This window comes from Scyliorhinus torazame, chromosome 23, assembly GCF_047496885.1.
Source record: "Scyliorhinus torazame isolate Kashiwa2021f chromosome 23, sScyTor2.1, whole genome shotgun sequence".
Taxonomy (NCBI): domain Eukaryota; kingdom Metazoa; phylum Chordata; class Chondrichthyes; order Carcharhiniformes; family Scyliorhinidae; genus Scyliorhinus; species Scyliorhinus torazame.
In genome coordinates, this window is record NC_092729.1 from 69,938,159 (window position 1) to 69,958,036 (window position 19,878).

At 51.9% G+C, this 19,878-nt stretch overlaps 1 protein-coding gene across 5 annotated transcripts in view; it reads left to right on the forward strand.

Moving 5' to 3' along the window:
• Window positions 1-9,856: 9,856 nt before the first annotated feature.
• LOC140399615 (Fc receptor-like protein 2) overlaps window positions 9,857-19,878 on the forward strand; it is a 45,893-nt gene continuing 35,871 nt past the window's right edge. For 2 of the 5 annotated variants that reach the window (XM_072489149.1, XM_072489151.1), the window contains exon 1: window positions 19,214-19,638. The gene's annotated coding sequence lies outside the window, so the exon portion shown is untranslated. Of the gene's footprint in view, window positions 10,440-19,210; window positions 19,639-19,878 lie in introns of those variants that run through there. The other 3 variants (XM_072489147.1, XM_072489150.1, XM_072489146.1) reach the window with 3 other exon arrangements.

The window sequence follows — 19,878 nt, forward strand, 5'->3', positions numbered from 1 at the left end:
TCGGAACCTGTCAGTGGAATTTAGGTGATACAGGCAAGTGTTAACAAGAGTATTGGGAACGAATTGGAAGTTTTGATGGAGAAATTCCTGCATTATGGAAATGTGTGAGATCTATTTAGGGTTGGGGAATGGATTGATCAAAGGATGTAGTTTTTTGTTATCTACATTAGACTGAGAGCCTTGAAGATTCACAACTTCCCTGTGCTTGAGAAAGGATTGATTAACCAAGGCCTATTATTCAAATACTTCAGACAAGTGACAAAACAACAATAACAGAGAATATACAAACAGAGACAAGCAGACACCTGTAATCGGAGCTTAAACTTCATGTTTGAATGTGTGTCTGAGTGTCAGCTGTGAAACATGTACAGCTCAATCTCATCCTGTTTCTGTGTGTCTCTCTGAAATTAGCTGGTCCATTTCCTAAATTACCACTGACTAGATTTCAAAAGGGCTCCATTGCCTGTGAAGCAGTTTGTGATACCCAAAGGTTATGAAAAGTGCTTTAGAAAAGTCTGTCCCCAAGCTGCTGTGAGGATGTTCAGAGTCAGTGTGTGACCCTCGCTCTCTATGCGTCCCTCGATCTCTGTGTGTCCCTCGCTCTGTGTGTGTCCCTCGCTCTCTGTGCAACCTTCACTCTCTGTGTCGCTCGCTCTCTGTGTGTCCCTCACTCTCTGTGTGTGTTCCTCGCTCCTTGTGTGTCCCTAGCTCTCTGTGCGTGCCTCGCTCTGTGTGTGTGTTCCTCGCTCTCTGTGCACCCCTCGATCTCTGTGTCCCTTGCCCTCTGTGTGTCCCTCGCTCTCTGTGCGTCCCTCGCTCTCTGTGTGTCCCTCGCTCTCTGTGTGTCCCTCGCTCTCTGTGTGTCACTCGCTCTCTGTGTGTGTCCCTCGCTCTCTGTGCACCCCTCGCTCTCTGTGTCCCTCCCTCTCTGTGTCCCTCCCTCTCCTGTGAGTCCCTCGCTCTCTGTGAGTCCCTCGCTCTCTGTGTGCCCCTCGCTCTCTGTGTGTCCCTCGCTCTCTGTGTGTCCCTCGCTCTCTGTGTGTCCCTCGCTCTCTGTGTGTCCCTCGCTCTCTGTGCGTCCCTCGCTCTCTGTGCGTCCCTCGCTCTCTGTGCGTCCCTCGCTCTCTGTGTGTCCCTCGCTCTCTGTGTGTGTCCCTCGCTCTCTGTGTGTCCCTCGCTCTCTGTGTGTGTCCCTCGCTCTCTGTGTGTCCCTCGCTCTCTGTGTGTCCCTCGCTCTCTGTGTGTGTTCCTCGCTCTCTGTGCACCCCTCGATCTCTGTGTCCCTCGCTCTCTGTGTCCCTCGCTTTCTGTGTGTGTCCCTCGCTCTCTGTGTGTCCGTCGCTCTCTGTGTGTCCCTCGCTCTCTGTGTGTGTCCCTCGCTCTCTGTGTGTCCCTCGCTCTCTGTGTGTCCCTCGCTCTCTGTGCGTCCCTCGCTCTCTCTGTGCACCCCTCGCTCTCTGTGCACCCCTCGATCTCTGTGTCCCTCGCTCTCTGTGTCCCTCGCTCTCTGTGTCCCTCGCTTTCTGTGTCCCTCTCTCTGTGCTTCCCTAGATCTCTGTGTGTCCCGCGCTCTGTGTGTGTCCCTCGCTCTCTGTGTCCCTCGCTCTCTGTGTCCCTCGCTTTCTGTGTCCCTCTCTCTGTGCTTCCCTAGATCTCTGTGTGTCCCGCGCTCTGTGTGTGTCCCTCGCTCACTGTGCGTCCCTCGTTCTCTGTGTGTCCCTCGCTCTCTGTGTGTCCCTCGCTCTCTGTGTATCCCTCCCTCTGTGTGTCCCTCGCTCTCTGTGCGTCCCTCGCTCTCTGTGTGTCCCTCGCTCTCTGTGTGTCCCTCGCTCTCTGTGCGCCCCTCGCTCATTGTGTGTCCCTCGCTCTCTATGCGTCCCTCGATCTCTGTGTGTCCCTCGCTCTGTGTGTATCCCTCGCTCTCTGTGCACCCCTCGATCTCTGTGTCCCTTGCCCTCTGTGTGTCCCTCGCTCTCTGTGCGTCCCTCGCTCTCTGTGCGTCCCTCGCTCTCTGTGTGTCCCTCGCTCTCTGTGTGTCCCTCGCTCTCTGTGTGTCCCTCGCTCTCTGTGTGTCCCTCGCTCTCTGTGTGTCCCTCGCTCTCTGTGTGTCCCTCGCTCTCTGTGCACCCCTCGCTCTCTGTGTCCCTCGCCCTCTGTGTGTCCCTCGCTCTCTGTGTGCCCCTCGCTCTCTGTGCACCCCTCGCTCTCTGTGTTCCTCGACCTCTGTGTGTCCCTCGCTCTCTGTGCGTCCTTCGCTCTCTGTGTGTCCCTTGCTCGCTGTGTGTCCCTCGCTCTCTGTGTGTCCCTCGCTCTCTGTGTGTGTCCCTCTCTCTCTGTGCACCCCTCGCTCTCTGTGTCACTCGCTCTCTGTGTCCCTCGCTCTCTGTGTGTCCCTCTCTCTGTGTGTCCCTCTCTCTGTGTGTCCCTCGCTCTCTGTGTGACCCTCACTCTCTGTGTGTCCCTCGCTCTGTGTGTCCCTCGCTCTGTGTGACCCTCGCTCTCTGTGTGTCCCTCGCTCTCTGTGTGTGTCCCTCGCTCTCTGTGTGTGTCCCTCGCTCTCTGTGTGTCCTTCGCTCTCTGTGTGTCCCTCGCTCTCTGTGTGTGTTCCTCGCTCTCTGTGCACCCCTCGATCTCTGTGTCCCTCGCTCTCTGTGTCCCTCGCTTTCTGTGTGTGTCCCTCGCTCTCTGTGTGTCCCTCGCTCTCTGTGTGTCCCTCGCTCTCTGTGTGTGTCCCTCGCTCTCTGTGTGTCCCTCGCTCTCTGTGTGTCCCTCGCTCTCTGTGCGTCCCTCGCTCTCTGTGTGTGTTCCTCGCTCTCTGTGCACCCCTCGATCTCTGTGTCCCTCGCTCTCTGTGTCCCTCGCTTTCTGTGTCCCTCGTTCTGTGCGTCCCTCTCTCTGTGCTTCCCTAGATCTCTGTGTGTCCCGCGCTCTGTGTGTGATCAGCGCACTGTGTGTGTCCCTCGCTGTCTGTGTGCCGCTCGCTCTCTGTGTGTCCCTCGCTCTGTGTGTCCCTCGTTCTCTGTGTGTCCCTCGCTCACTGTGCGTCCCTCGTTCTCTGTGTGTCCCTCCCTCTCTGTGCATCCTTCGCTCTCTGTGTGTCCCTCGCTCTCTGTGTGTCCCTCGCTCTGTGTGTCCCTCGTTCTCTGTGTGTCCCTCGCTCACTGTGCGTCCCTCGTTCTCTGTGAGCCCCTCGCTCTCTGTGCGTCCTTCGCTCTCTGTGTGTCCCTCGCTCTCTGTGTATCCCTCACTCTGTGTGTCCCTCGCTCTGTCTGTCCCTCGCTCTGTGTGTGTGTCCCTCACTCTGTGTGTCCCTCGCTCTCTGTGCGTCCCTCGCTCTCTGTGTGTCCCTCGCTCTCTGTGTGTCCCTCGCTCTCTGTGCGCCCCTCGCTCATTGTGTGTCCCTCGCTCTCTATGCGTCCCTCGATCTCTGTGTGTCCCTCGCTCTGTGTGTATCCCTCGCTCTCTGTGCACCCCTCGATCTCTGTGTCCCTTGCCCTCTGTGTGTCCCTCGCTCTCTGTGCGTCCCTCGCTCTCTGTGCGTCCCTCGCTCTCTGTGTGTCCCTCGCTCTCTGTGTGTCCCTCGCTCTCTGTGTGTCCCTCGCTCTCTGTGTGTCCCTCACTCTCTGTGTATCCCTCGCTCTCTGTGTGTCCCTCGCTCTCTGTGTCCCTCGCTCTCTGTGCGTCCCTCGCTCTCTGTGCGTCCCTCGCTCTCTGTGTGTCCCTCGTTCTCTGTGTGTCCCTCGCTCTCTGTGTGTCCCTCGCTCTCTGTGTGTTCCTCGCTCTCTGTGTGTCCCTCGCTCTCTGTGTGTCCCTCGCTCTCTGTGTGTCCCTCGCTCTCTGTGTGTCCCTCGCTTTCTGTGTGTCCCTCGCTTTCTGTGTGTCCCAAGCACTCTGTGTGTCACTCGCTCTCTGTGCATCCCTCGCTCTCTGTGCGTCCCTCGCTCTCTGTGTGTGTCCCTCGCTCTCTGTGCGTCCCTCGCTCTCTATGTGTCCCTCGCTCTCTGTGCATCCCTCGCTCTCTTTGTGTCCCTTTCTGTGTGTCCCTCGCTCTCTGTGTGTCCCTCGCTCTGTGTGTGTCCCTCGCTCTCTGTGCGTCCCTCGCTCTCTGTCTGTCCCTCGCTCACTGTGTGTCCCTCGCTCTCTGTGTGACCCTCGCTCTCTGTGTATCCCTCGCTCTGTGTGCCCCTCGCTCTCTTTATGCCCCTCGCTCTCTGTGTGACCCTCGCTCTCTGTGTATCCCTCGCTCTGTGTGCCCCTCGCTCTCTTTATGCCCTTCGCTCTCTGTGTGACCCTCGCTCTCTGTGTATCCCTCGCTCTGTGCGTCTCTCGCTCTCTATGTGTCCCTCGCTCTCTGTGCATCCCTCGCTCTCTTTGTGTCCCTTTCTGTGTGTCCCTCGCTCTCCGTGCGTCCCTCGCTCTCTGTGCGTCCCTCGCTCTCTGTGTGTCCCTCGCTCTCTGTGTGTCACTCGCTCTCTGTGTATCCCTCTCTCTGTGTGTCCCTCGCTCTGTGTGTCCCTCGCTCTCTGTGTGTCCCTCGCTCTGTGTGTCCCTCGCTCTGTGTGTCCCTCGCTCTCTGTGCATCCCTCGCTCTCTGTGTGTCCCTAGCTCTCTGTGCGTCCCTCGCTCTCTGTGTGTCCCTCGCTCTCTGTGTGTCCCTCTCTGTGTGTCCCTCGCTCTCTGTGTGTCCCTCGCTCTCTGTGCATCCCTCGCTCTCTGTGCATCCCTCGCTCTCTGTGTATCCCTCGCTCTCTGTGTGTCCCTCGCTCTCTGTGTCCCTCGCTCTCTGTGTGTCCCAAGCACTCTGTGTGTCACTCGCTCTCTGTGCGTCCCTCGCTCTCCGTGCGTCCCTCACTCTCTGTGCGTCCCTCGCTCTCTGTGTGTCCCTCACTCTCTGTGTGTGTCCCTCGCTCTCTGTGCATCCCTCGCTCTCTGTGTGTCCCTTTCTGTGTGACCCTCGCTCTCTGTGCGTCCCTCGCTCTCTGTGTGTCCCTCGCTCTCTGTGTGTCCCTCGCTCTCTCTGCGTCCCTCGCTCTCTCTGCGTCCCTCGCTCTCTGTGCGTCCCTCGCTCTCTGTGTCCCTCGCTCTCTGTGTGTCCCTCGCTCTCTCTGCTTCCCTCGCTCTCTCTGCGTCCCTCGCTCTCTCTGCGTCCCTCGCTCTCTCTGCATCCCTCACTCTCTCTGTGTCCCTTGCTCTCTCTGCGTCCCTCGCTCTCTGTGCGTCCCTCGCTCTCTGTGTCCCTCGCTCTCTGTGTCCCTCGCTCTCTGTGTGTGTCCCTCGCTCTCTGTGTGTCCCTCGCTCTCTGTGTGTCCCTCGCTCTCTGTGTGTCCCTCGCTCTCTGTGCGTCCCTCGCTCTGTGTGTCCCTCGCTCTGTGTGTCCCTCGCTCTGTGTGTCCCTCGCTCTGTGTGTCCCTCGCTCTGTGTGTCCCTCGCTCTCTCTGCGTCCCTCGCTCTCTCTGCGTCCCTCGCTCTCTCTGCGTCCCTCGCTCTCTCTGCATCCCTCACTCTCTCTGTGTCCCTTGCTCTCTCTGCGTCCCTCGCTCTCTGTGTGTCCCTCGCTCTCTGTGTGTCCCTCGCTCTCTGTGTGTGTCCCTCGCTCTCTGTGTGTCCCTCGCTCTCTGTGTGTCCCTCGCTCTCTTTGTGTCCCTCGCTCTCTGTGTGTCCCTCGCTCTCTGTGCGTCCCTCGCTCTGTGTGTCCCTCGCTCTGTGTGTCCCTCGCTCTGTGTGTCCCTCGCTCTGTGTGTGTCCCTCGCTCTCTGTGTGTCCCCCGCTCTCTGTGCGTCCCTCGCTCTGTGTGTCCCTCGCTCTCTGTGTGTCCCTCGCTCTCTGTGTGACCCTCGCTCTCTGTGTGTCCCCCGCTCGCTGTTTGTCCCTCGCTATCTGTATGTCCCTCGCTCTCTGTGTGTCCCTCGCTCTCTGTGTGTCCCTTGCTCTCTGTGTGTCCCCTGCTCTCTGTGTGTCCCTCGCTCTCTGTGTTACCCTCGCTCTCTGTGTGACCCTCGCTCTCTGTATGTCCCTCGCTCTCTGTGTGTCCCTCGCTCTCTGTGTGTCCCCCGCTCTCTGTGTGTCCCTCGCTCTCTGTGTGACCCTCGCTCTCTGTGTGTCCCTCGCTCTCTGTGTGTCCCTCGCTCTCTGTGTGTCCCTCGCTCACTGTGTGCCCCTCGCTCTTTGTGTGTCCCTCGCTCTCTGTGTGTCCCCCGCTCTCTGTGTGTCACTCGATCTCTGTGTGTCCCTCGCTCTCTGTGTCCCTCGCTCTCTGTGTCCCTCGCTCTCAGTGCCCATCGCTCTCTGTGTGTCCCTCGCTCACTGTGTGCCCCTCGCTCTTTGTGTGTCCCTCGCTCTCTGTGTGTCCCCCGCTCTCTGTGTGTCACTCGATCTCTGTGTGTCCCTCGCTCTATGTGTCCCTCGCTCTCTGTGTGTCCCTCGCTCTGTGTGTCCCTCGCTCTTTGTGTCCCTCGCTCTGTGTGCCGACTAGGGGCTTTTCACAGTAACTTCATTGAAGCCTACTTGTGACAATAAGTTATAAAACAAAGCAAAACAGCCATTCCCATGTAAAAAATTGGGGCAAGTGTCGCATATATTACCTGGAAGGAATCTGAGGAACAATGATCACAATATATTCAGCATTAGAATCGTTCTAGATAAGGAACACGTGAGATTAAATGGATTTGAGTAAAAGACAAGAGAAGATTTGGTACATTTGTACAAAGTCAGGTCCAGGTTGTCTCTGGAGTACCATGTGAAGTACTCATCGTTCGGAAAAGGTCTGCTTACATTAGAGGCTGGACAACAAAGTTTCACGAAACTGAACCCATGGATGAGTGGATTTCCGTATCATGTGACGCTGAGTAAATTGCACAATATTCTATGAAGTTTAGTAGAATGACAGGCCACCTCACTGAAACATTTAAGCTTCCGAAGATGATGATCGGGTATCTCTTGTTGTTTCCTCTGGTGGGGTAATCGAGAACACGGGACTCAGCCTCAGGAGGAAGCACAGTTCGTGTAGCATTGAGATAAGGAGGCATTAGTTAACGCAGAGGGTTGTGAAACTTTAGAATTATCTGCTCCAGAAGGTTGTTAAATCTCCATTGCCGAATTGATTTCAGGCGGGGATAGGCAGATTATTGGCGTTTTGGGAAAATAAGCGATACGGGTAGAGGGCGGGAAAATGGAGTTCAAAATCTAGCTAAACCATGATCACATTGAATGGAGCGCCAGACCCTATGGGCCGAATGGTCTACTCCATCTACTGTATCATATGTTCATTATTTACTTAGAGCAGAGATGAGAATAATTATTGGATGTGGGCTAATCACAATGGTTAGAACAAGAATCTGTCCCAGATAAAAGGCAAGGAACAGCCACAAGGGCGGCACTCTAGCATAGTGATTATCACTGTTGCTTCACAGCGCCAGGGTCCCGGGTTCGATTCCCGGCTTTGGTCACAGTCTGTGCGGAGTCTGCACCTTCTCCCCGTGTCTGCGTGGGTTTCCTCCGGGTGCTCCGGTTTGTTCCCACAAGTCCGCAAACACGTGCTTGTTGGGTGAATTGGACATTCTGAATTCTCCCTCTGTGTACCCGAACAGGCGCCGGAATGTGGCGACGAGGACTTTTTCACAGTAACTTCATTGCAGTGTTAATGTAAACCTACTTGTGAAAGTAAAGATTATTATTATTCTCATTATTATAAAAGAGTAAAGGGATAATATTAGGCCTTCAAACAACGGGTAGCTGATGTACAGACCAGTTACATCACAAGGCAGAAGGTTGGTACTCCACGGTGGCACAGTGTTTAGCACTGTTGCCTCGCAGCACCAGGGTCTCAGGTTCGATACCCGGTTTGGGTCACTGTCTGTGATTTGTTTGCACGTTATTGCCGTCTCTGCATGGGTTTCTTCCGGGTTCTCCCATTCGACCCACAGTCCAAAGATATCTGGGTTAGGTAGATTGGCCAGGACAACTTGCACTTTAGTGCCCAAAGATGAGAAGTAAAATAAAAGGGAGCTTGAGAGGCTTTTAATGAGCACCAATAACCAGATGACTCACTGAACGATACATCCCTGTGGTTGACTTTCTGAATCTATATTTTGCATTTCCTTGCAATGAAAATTAAAACTGACAATTTTTGCGGTCAACAGGACATGAAGAGCCAGAAAATACAGCACAGAACAGGCCCCTCGGCCCACGATGTTGTGCCGAACCTTTGTCCTAGATTAATCATAGATTATCATTGAATTTACAGTGCAGAAGGAGGCCATTCGGCCCTTTGAGTCTGCACCAGACCCTACCCAAACTCAACACCTCCACCCAACACCAAGGGCAATTTGGACATTAAGGGCAATTTATCATTGGCCAATTCACCTAACCCCCACATCTTTGGACTGTGGGAGGAAACTGGAGCACCCGGAGGAAACCCACGCAGACACGGGGAGGACGTGCAGACTCCGCACAGACAATGACCCAAGCCGGAATTGAACCTGGGACCATGGATCTGTGAAGCAATTGTGCTATCCACAATGCTACCGTGCTGCCCTTAAGAACAAATAAATCTACACTATATCATTTTCCCGTAATCCATGTACCTATCCAACAGCTGCTTGAAGGTCCCTAATGTTTCCGACTCAACTACTTCCACAGGCAGTGCATTCCATGCCCCCACTACTCTCTGGGTAAAGAACCTACCTCTGATATCCCTCCTATATCTTCCACCTTTCACCTTAAATTTATGTCCCCTTGTAATGGTGTGTTCCACCTGGGGAAAAAGTCTCTGACTGTCTACTCTATCTATTCCCCTGATCATCTTATAAACCTCTATCAAGTCGCCCCTCATCCTTCTCCACTCTAATGAGAAAAGGCCTAGCACCCTCAACCTTTCCTCGTAAGACCTACTCTCCATTCCAGGCAACATCCTGGTAAATCTTCTTTGCACCTTTCCAAAGCTTCCACATCCTTCCTAAAATGAGGCGACCAGAACTGTACACAGTACTCCAAATGTGGCCTTACCAAAGTTTTGTACAGCTGCATCATCACCTCACGGCTCTTAAATTCAATCCCTCTGTTAATGAACGCAATTCAATCCCTCTGTTAATGAACGCAATTCAATCCCTCTGTTAATGAACGCAATTCAATCCCTCTGTTAATGAATGCAATTCAATCCCTCTGTTAATGAACGCAATTCAATCCCTCTGTTAATGAACGCAACGATTCCATGGACAGAATTACTCTGTATATCTTGTGATCAAACGCTCCATCAATAAATATATCAGTCGGCTTGTTACATCAGTAGTAACAATGAAGTTACTGTGAAAATTCCTTAGTCGCCACTGACATACTGATACTTACAAATGAGAAGAAAAGACCAGGGGCGATCCATAGAGACTCCTGTCTCTATCTCGTCTTGCTCCCAGTGATCGATTCCGATTCCGGCCTGGGACAGCGAGGACAGGGGGCCTGAAGGAGATAGAGGGGGAGCAGTGTATTACCTTATACCCCACACTTGCATAAAGTTGCAGTCGCTATTACTGTGAGATGCTGCTGTCTGAACAGATGGTGACAGTTATTTAACAAAGTGTCCCCCAGGAGTTTAGACGGGGTGAGTAGGTTTTTTCAGAGCAGAGAGAGAACTTCTTCAACAAGGTTCCCCTTCCTTTTTCGTGGTCTCCACTAGCAGCAGAGGCGAGAATGTGGCATCACACTACCCTGTCAGGCTGGGAATGAGAAATAAGACACTCAGGCCAATGATTCACAGCGCAACCAAGTAGGAGGACGTGTGGAATTGAGTCTGCAAGAGTCCAACTCAGAAGTGTAAATCTAAACGGAAACATGTGCAGCGGTTGACTGGCTATCTTGTGACTTCAGGAAACAGCAGGGGGGCAAAAGGAGGAAGCTATTCCTTTCTGATATCAACTCTCATCTTAAAGTGAACTGGTTCCAAACCGCAGCTGGGCTGATAAAGAAGAGTTTCCAACTCCCAGCTGGAGAAAAGAAGAAACGCTTTTCACCTCTTGTTCTCATCCTGGGGGGATTGATACTTCCACTTTTAGTCTTCCAGTTCCTCGTTCGGACCATCTCTCTGGAGACGGGGCCAATCTGCAGTTACTTAATTTATTTTTGATTGTTTAATTCTTCGGCATGTTGCCAACCAGGCCAGAATTCTTTTTTTTACCGGGGATAATCAAGGAAATTACAGGCTGGTGATCCTTCGGTCAGAGGGAGGGAAATTATTGAAGAGGATTCGTCTAGACAGCATTCAGTCCTTTTTGGAAGTGATTGGGCGTTTCAGAGTGAGGCAGCAAGGTTTTGTGAAGGGGAAGTCGTGCCTCACTAACTTGATCGAGTTTCTCGAGGAAGTGACAAAAGTGCTTGATGTTGTCCACAGTCCTTTGACAAGGTCCCTCATGGCAGGCTGGTACAGAAGATCAAGTCACATGGGATCAGAGGTGAGCTGGCAAGAAGGATACAGAACTGGCTCTGTCATAGAAGGCAGAGGGTAGCAGTGGAAGGGTGTTTTTCTGAATGGAGACTTGTGACTATAGGTGTTTCTCAGGGATCAGTGTATGACCCTTGCTTTTTACAATATCTATAAATGATTTCAAACAAAATGTGACTTTCTGATGAGTAAGTTTGCGGGCGACGCAAAGGTTGGTGGAATTGCGGATAGCGATGTGAACTGTCAGAGGTACATCAGGTATAGATCGGTTGGAGACTTGGGAGGAGAGATGCAAGATGGAGTTTAATCTGGATAAATGTGAGGAAATGCATTTTGGAAGGTCTAATACGGGTGGGGAATGTACTGTAAATGGCAGAACCGTTAAGAGTATTGACAGACATGTGACACAGTGGATAGCTCGGGGAGTGTGGTGCTGAGGTCCAGGGTTCGAATCCCGGCCCTGGGCCACTGTCCGTGTGGAGTTTGTACATTCTCCCCATGCCTGCATGGGTTTCACCCCCACAATGTGCAGGTTAGGTCGATTGGCCAAGTCCCTTACTTGGAAAAACAAAAATTGGGTACTCTAATTTAAAAAAAAAGAGTATTTAAAGACAGAGGTATCTGTGTATACAGGTCCACAGGTCACTGACAGTGGCAACGCAGGTCGAGAAGGTAGCGAAGAATGCATACAGCATGCTTGCCTTCATCGGCCGTGGCATTGAGTATAAAAATAGGCAAGTAATGCTGCAGCTTAGTTAGGCCACACTTCGAATATCGTGTCCAATTCTTGCCGCCACACTACCAGAAGGATGTGGACGCTTTGGAGGGGTTGCAGAAGAGATTTACCAGAACATTGCCTGGTATGGGGGCATTAGTTAATAGGAGAGGTTGGAGGAATTTGTTTTGTTCTCACTGGAACAACGGATGTTGAGGGTTGACATGATATAAGTCTACGAAATTATTACGGGCATGGAAGAGTGGATTGTTAGAATGTTTTTCCCAGGGTGGAAGATCAGTTACTTGGGGACATATGTTTATGGCGCGAGGGGCCAAGTTTAGCGGAGATGTGCGATGGACGTTTTTTTACACAGAGGGCAGTGGGTGCCTGGAACTCGCTGCCGGAGGAGGTGTGGAAGCAGGAACGATAGTGACGTTTAAGGGGTGCTTGATAATGACATGAACAAGATGGGAAAAGAGGGATACGGACCCGGAGTGTCGACGGTTGTAGGTCAGGCGGGCAGCACGGTCGGCGCAGGTTTGGAGGGCCGAAGGGCCTGTTCTTGTGCTATAGTTAATGTGTTCTTTGTTTACTCATCACTAATTGCCCTTGAACTAAGTGACCTTGCTAGGCGATTTCAGAGGGCAGTCAATCATACTAATATGGGCCTGAAGGAACATGTTGGCCTGGCCAGGTAAGGACGGCAGATTTCCTTTCCTGAAGCATACCAGTGCCTTCAAAAGAGGAGCTGCGTTTAACCGTTCAGCATTTTGTCATCATTTAAACTAACATTACATCCCAGACAATTCCATGTTGGAATATGAATCCATGCCAAACAAGACATCAATTCTTGGGATCTGGTGATCCTGCCACACGCCAGCTTCTGTCCCTCAATGTGCAGTATCAGTTACAATTGATGCTCTTTTCACCCACCCCACCACCTCTTCCCATCTTATAATCATGGAACGTTCCAGCACAGCCATTCTGCCCATCATGTCTGCACCGGCTCCCGAAAGAGTTCCAGAGCTCGCCCCATTCCCCAGTTTGATCTCCTTGGCCTTTATAATCACCACTTTCAAGTATAGAACCAGATCTCTTCTCAAAACCTCCTATTGAATCCACCTCCGACACTCTCCCGGCACCGAATACCAAACTCCAACAACTCTCTGAGTAAATAAGTTTATCCTAAACTCATTCCTAGCTCTCTCGCAGGTCATCTTAAAATTCTGACCCCCCTCGTCACTGACTTACCAACTGGTGGAAATAGAATATCCGTCATTTCCCTTTGAAATGTTTTCAGTCTTTTGAACCCTTCATTAAAGTGGCCTTTTAATCTTCCCTGATCCAAGGGTTACATAGTGTGGAAGGAAGTAGCAGGTTACAGAGGGATATAGATAAGCTGCAGAGCTGGGCTGAGAGGTGGCAAATGGAGTTTAATGTAGAGAAGTGTGAGGTGATTCACTTTGGAAGGAAAAACAGGAATGTGGAATATTTGGCGAATGGAAAAGTTCTTGGAAGTGTGGATGAGCAGAGGGATCTAGGTGTCCATGTACATAGATCCCTGAAAGTTGCCACCCAGGTTGATACGGTGGTGAAGAAGGCCTATGGAGTGTTGGCCTTTATTGGTAGAGGGATTGAGTTCCGGAGTCGGGAGGTCATGTTGCAGCTGTACAGAACTCTGGTACGGCCGCATTTGGAGTATTGCGTACAGTTCTGGTCACCGCATTATAGGAAGGACGTGGAGGCTTTGGAACGGGTGCAGAGGAGATTTACCAGGATGTTGCCTGGTATGGAGGGAAAATCTTATGAGGAAAGGCTGATGGACTTGAGGTTGTTTTCGTTAGAGAGAAGAAGGTTAAGAGGAGACTTAATAGAGGCATACAAAATGATCAGAGGGTTAGATAGGGTGGACAGTGAGAGCCTTCTCCCGCGGATGGAAATGGCTAGCACGAGGAGACATAGCATTAAACTGAGGGGTAATAGATATAGGACAGAGGTCAGGGGTAGGTTCTTTACGCAAAGAGTAGTGAGGCCGTGGAATGCCCTACCTGCTACAGTAGTGAACTCGCCAACATTGAGGGCATTTAAAAGTTTATTGGATAAACATATGGATGATAATGGTATAGTGTAGGTTAGATGGCTTTTGTTTCGGTGCAACATCGTGGGCCGAAGGGCCTGTACTGCGCTGTATTGTTCTATGTTCTATGTTGTATTGCGAATTTCTCCAATCCTTCCCTACCTAAAATTCCTCGTTCCTGGCATTACTCTAGTTAATCTCCGCTGCAGGGCTTTTGCATTGTTCCTTAAATAAATTTCCCAGAACTGAACACAATACTACAAAAGTGATGTGGCCAATCATTTGCAGAGGTGTCCATCACTTCTTGCATTGATACATGTTGCCCCTATTTATAACCCAAGAATCCTGTTAGCATTCTCGACAACTGTGACAACTTGCCTGGCCAACTTCAGTGAATTATGTACTTGAACCCCAGCTCCCCTGCTCCTGTACTTCCTTCAAAGTTGTACAATTGAGTTTGTATACTCGCTCTTGTTTATGCTCCCAAAATACATTTAAACCTACAGTAATATTGGGGCAAGGAACATTTATATTACAACAGTTACAGCTTAAACTGAATCGAACCGACTCCCCTTGACATTCATAGAATTATACAATCCCTAAAGTACAGAGGGAGGCCATTCAGCCCATCAATTATGCACCAATCCTCTGAAAGAACATTCTGCCTAGGCCCACCACCCCACCACATTCCTGAGACCATGTTACCAAACGGACACACCGTTGGACATTAAGGGACAATTTATCATTTGTCTGGATTCTCCGATTGCCGATGCCGAAATCGCTTGGACGTTTGGCCGGAGAATCCCTTTGGAGGCCGAATTCGGGGCCGGCGCCTGTTTCCGGTACCCCGCCTGCTCCAAAACGGCATCATTGGTGGGTACGCAGCACGCTTTTGGGACCTTTTCAGGACCTCACCTGAAGGCCCTCTGCCTTGCACCGTCCCCGATGGGTCTACTTCCTGTTGGTGTGGATCACTCGTGGTCTGAGGTTTCGTCAAACTCGTATGCAGCTGTGGACTCTGTCCGGCGCCGGCACAGGCGGGGGGGGCGGGGGGGGGGGGGGGGATTCCACTAGCCGGGCGGGGGGGGGGGGGATTGGCGGGGGTTGGTCCGGTGGTGGCGAGGGTGTTACAGGAGGGCACGATTTGGCAGGCCAGCTCCGCGCACGGCTCGCGCCACGTGTCCAGTGCGATCGGTGGAGGCGGTCACCATGCGCATGCGCAGCCACAGGTGCGGGCCTTCTCCGCCCAGTGCAGCCACAGTCGGGAGAGGGGGGAGCCGCTCCGCTGGGGCGGGGGCAGGGGGGAATCACACTTGTAACCAGCAGCTCCTGGCAGCAGAGACCTTAGTGTTACCGACTGAGCCACATTACACAGATTGAGGTAGATGTGCTCTGCTAATGGCGGAATAGCACAGGAAACCGCAGCAGCTGTGTTCCTTCAGCCCCTGGTGCCTGCATTTTGCCACTCTTACCAGTAAGAGGAGGTGGTGGGCATACATGTAATATTGGGGTGGGAGGGGAGGGGGTGAGAGGGAGAGAGGCAGAGAAAAGGGGGAGACAAAACAAGATCTAAATGTGTTAAAAATCTAAACAGAGTGAAGTCTATGGGTGTCATGGGAAAATAGAACCAATAGTGCCGAAGCAGGCCATTCGGCCCATCCAGTCTGCACCGACCCACTTAAGCGCTCACTTCCATAGAAACCCAATAACCCTCCCAACATTTTTGGTCACTAAGGGCAATTGTTCACGGCCAATCCACCTAACCTGCACATCTTTGGACAGTGGGAGGAAACCGGAGGAAACCCACGCAGACACGGGGAGAAGGTGCAGACTCCGCACAGACAGTGACCCAGCGGGGAATCGAACCTCGGTCCCTGGCGCTGTGAAGCCACAGAGCTATCCACTTGTGCTGCCCAGCTCACTGACTTGATTTGATAAAAGCTAGTGTTAATATTCTGTGGGGAAGTGTTCAAGTCTTCCACTCCGTGACGCACTCCAACAGCAGCTCGTGGAAATTTAAATTCAGTTCATAAAATTTGGAATTGAAAGGAAGTTCCAGTAATTCTGACATGAATCCAACATAAATTGTTGATGTTGTTTTCATATTCGATACGGGATGTGGGCATCGTTGGCTGGGCCAGAATTTATTACCCATCACAAGTGGCCCCTTGAGAAGGTGGTGGTGAGCTGCCTTCTTGAACTGCTGCAGTCCCTGAGGTGCAGGTGCACCCATTGTGCTGTTAGAAAGGGAGTTCCAGGGTGTTTCCCCAGTGACAGTTAAGGAACGGTGATGTATTTCCAAGTCAGAGCGGTGAGTGACTTGGCGGGGAATCTACAGGTGGTGGGTATCTGCAGCTCTTGTCCTTCTAGATGGGCTGTGGGTTTGTAAGGTGCTGTCTCAGGTGCCTTGGTGAGTCCCTGCAGTGCAGCTAGCAAATGTTACACACGGCTGCCACTGTTCATCAGTGGTGGAGAGCACAAATTATTGTGAATGGGATAGCAATCAATGGGCTGCTATTTCCTTGCATGGTGTCAATCTTCTTGAGTGTTGTTGGAGCTGCACTTCCCCAGGCAAGTGGAGAGTATTCCATTGCACTCCGTGTACGTTTAGATCGTAGATGGGCTTTCGGGAGGTGGGAAGTTAGTTCTCCATCCCAGGAGTCCCAGCCTCTGCCCTCCTCTTGTATCCACACAATTCCTGTGGCTAGTCCAGTTGAGTTTGTGTTTGCAAAATAAATTGATTTCTTCGATTTTGAGACTTGTTTTGAGTGTCTAGTTTTACAATGAAAAGGTTGGTGCAGCCCCCGCACCGATGCTCCGCCCAGTGGGGGGCCAGCGGTGGATCCGAGTAAAACTCCGCACGTTCCCGACAGAAACGGCCGGAGAATTGCCAGGTGCGTGGCCACGGATAAGGGAGGCACGATGACAGAAGGGGCTACCACTGTGGCTTCACAGCACCAGAGGCCCAGGCTCGATTCCCCACCGGGACGCTGCCTGTACGGAGTGTGCACGTTCTCCCCGTGTCTGCGCGGGTTTCCTCCGGGTGCCCCGGATTCCTCCCACAGTCCAAAGATGTGCAGGTTCGGTGGATTGGCCATTCTAACTTGCTGTTAGTGTCCAAAAAAGATTAGGGGGGTTATTGGGTTATGGGGATTGGGAAGAAGTAAGGGCTTAAGGGCAGCATGGTGGCGCAGTGGTAGCACTGTGGTCTCACGGCGCCGAGGTCCCAGGTTCGATCCCAGCTCTGGGTCACTGTCTGTGTGGAATTTGCACATTCTCCCCGTGTTTGTGCGGGTTTCGCCCCCACAACCCAAAGATGTGCAAGGTTGGTGGATTGAACTCTCCTGAATGCTCAATAGATCTGCCCCTCAAACCTTTGGGGCAGCACGGTAGCATGGTGGTTAGGACAATTGCTTCACAGCTCCGGTCATTGAGGGAAGGATTGTTGTCGCTGCACCACGCCACAAGGTTGTCTCTCTCCCTCCTGTATTCTGACCCGGCGTTGTTCGAGATCCGACCCACTATTTTCGTTGTTGACTCCGCACAGACAGTGACCCAAGCCAGAATCGAACCTGGGACCCTGGAGCTGTGAAGCAATTGGGCTACTGTGGCTAGCACAATTGGTTAGCACAATAACTACAACATGGAGAAGAAAGGGGCTGCCCCACTTTTTCTCGATTATGAGAAGCCTGCCCAATTGGCAGACAAAATGTCAACTGCAGGATCTCCGGGTACTCCTCTCCTTTCTTCACAGAGATGTCTTACTGCCGTGATTTTCAGTGGAACATCCCATCTGTGTGGAGCGGACTTGAGTGGACGTGGGAGGCCCGAGTGCCTTCAATTTGGACTCATTGCTGTGAGCCAGACATGGGTGACTCACTCGGCAATGTGAGAGGGCAAGTCAGGGTCAGACACATCAGAACATAAGAACTAGGAGCAGGAGTCGGCCATCTGGCCCCTCGAGCCTGCTCCACCATTCAATGAGATCATGGCTGATCTTTTGTGGACTCAGCTCCATTGCTATAGATCTGCAGTCAAGTGCAGTCGAGATTCCGATAGGCTGGCACACTTACTTCCAAGAGAATATTAGAGGTGGCATTGTTCATTGTCCGACGCTGAAACCCATCAATGTTCCGCCCCCGATGGGCCGAGTTCATGACCGGTGGATCCTGTGTGGTCTCAGTTTTCCGAGCCTCGGCGTGGCGATGCAGACTGTGTCCCCCACCGCCACAGCCGGGAGAGAGCCGAGCTGCTGGCCACTGGGGTGTCGGAGGGGGCTGGGAGGAGTGGTGGGGTGTGTTGCCGGGGTGCGGAGGAGGGTGGGGGAGTGGTTTCGGGGGAAACTGTTTGGGGGGCCGGGTCCGCGCAGCTGCAAAATGTAAATGAGGTCATCACCGTGCGCACGCGTGAACACAGAACACACAGTGCAGAAGGACGCCATTCGGCCCATCTATTCTGCAGCGACCCACTTAATATCATAGAATTTACAGGAAAGAGCACCCTACGCAAGGTCCACACCTTCACCCTATCCCCATAACCCAGTAACCCCACCCCAAACTAAGGTCAATTTATCACGGCCAATCCACCTAACCTGCACATCTTTGGACTGTGGGAGGAAACCGGAGCCCCTGGAGGAAACCCACGCACACACGGGGAGGATGTGCAGACTCCGCACAGACAGTGACACAATCCGGAATCGAACCTGGGACCCTGGAGCTGTGAAGCAATTGTGCTATCCACAATGCTACGTGCTGCCTACGGTAGGCATATTGAACTATTTGGTATGTCCCTGTAAACTGTAATATTGTCATACCAGTTAGCCAGTTGGATAGACTGATAAAACGCTGAAAGGGAGTTGCAGCACCCTGGGCGTAATAATTGGTCTCGCCCAGAAGGCAAGTGGACAGCAAGACAGTGCGGAATGAATTCTAACCCAGAACCAGGAAGAGTATTGACCAGTACGGCTACGGCAGTACAGACACTGATCACAGGCCTGTCCAAGTTTATCTACATATTTGGAACAACGTGAATCCATTACCCGGTCTGCTGTACAGATTCCCACATGTCATTCACAAAGTACAGGTTGTACTCATCGGATTTTAGAATTACAGAATGAGGAAAATTTATACTCCTGCGCCAAACATTTCATTTTTACTTCATTAAGTGTTACTGACGCCCGAGTATTGTGGGGTTCGTCGCACTGTGTCGTTATTGGGCTAATTAGTCACAGATCCGGATATAACAGTGAGAACTTCAAAACTTCAAAAAAAGTGGGCAGCATGGTAGCACAAGTGATTAGCACTGTGGCTTCACAGCGCCAGGGTCCCAGGTTCGATTCCCCGCTGGGTCACTGTCTGTGCGGAGTTTGCACGTTCTCCCCGTGTCCTGCGTGGGTTTCCTCCGGGTGCTCCGGTTTCCTCCCACAGTCCAAAGATGTGCAGGTTAGGTGGATTGGCCATGATAAATTGCCCTTAGTGTCCATAAGGGTTGGGAGGGGTTATTGGGTTGCGGGGATAAGGTGGAAGTGAGGGATTAATGTGGGTCGGTGCAGACTCGATGGGCCGAATGGCCTCCTTCTGCACTGTATGTTCTATGTAATCTATGTATGTAAACTTTCAGAACAGATCGTCCATGATAAAGATCTGAAATATCTCGATGCCGGTCGACGCATTCAGAGGTGCTTGTTCTTTTAAGCTCTTCTGGAATGGCATCATATCATTGGATTCCCTGGGTCCAACTAAAGGTATCTTTTCCAGCTGTTAGGACGAGTGTGAGCAGTTGTCTCAGCTGAAGATGCTTCTGGAGATAAGACCTCGTGTTCGACTTCAATCATTTGCGAAGCAAATTCCGTTTTGGAAACTCGGTGTTGATTTGAAAACGTGTCTCTGCTGGAGGAAACCCGGCTCAGCTTTACATTGTCAGCTCACGGCAGCCCTTCACTTTCACTGCTCCTCAGAGTCAGGCTCTGCAGTGAGCCAAACAAGGGCTTCCATCTGGGGACATGGGCTCCAGCACAGGGGACATTGCGGGAGGAATCAATCACATTTGACATCAGTTTCCAGTGAGGCCAACTTTGCAACTGCTTTCATTCGGTCAGGTTTTTGTACTTGAACTGGGCAGGGCTAAGTTCCCCTTTCCACTGCAGCACGGCATCCGCTGGAACTCCCCCTGCTTGCAGAAGCTGAGGCTGAATTTGTGAGGCTGCGTTCTCAGGAGCAGGAACTGCCCACCGGCCCAAGCTGTGTGTGAGCGACTGATTTCTTATGTCTCTCCGTGACAGTATGATCCTCACCTGCCTCAATGGGAGCTGCATAGAAGTAAAAAGAACATAGCAGTTTATTTTGCATTTGTAAGCTGATGTTAGAATCCTCCTCGCAATCAACACGAGTGACTGTTGCCTCCTTCTGACCTCCAGTAAGTGAAATATTTCTGGGCTCTGTGGCAATAACTTTGGAAAGCCACCATCGGCAATAATCACTGTATATAGATACATCACTTCGACTAAACTTAACAGGACCTAATCATCAGTATATGCAGTGAAATATCTTGAATGTTGGACGGGATTGTCAGAGGAACGATACCTCATTCTAATGTACAAAGAATATATTTCCATAACCTCAACCGGGACAATTTAAATTCAATGGATTGAAGTAT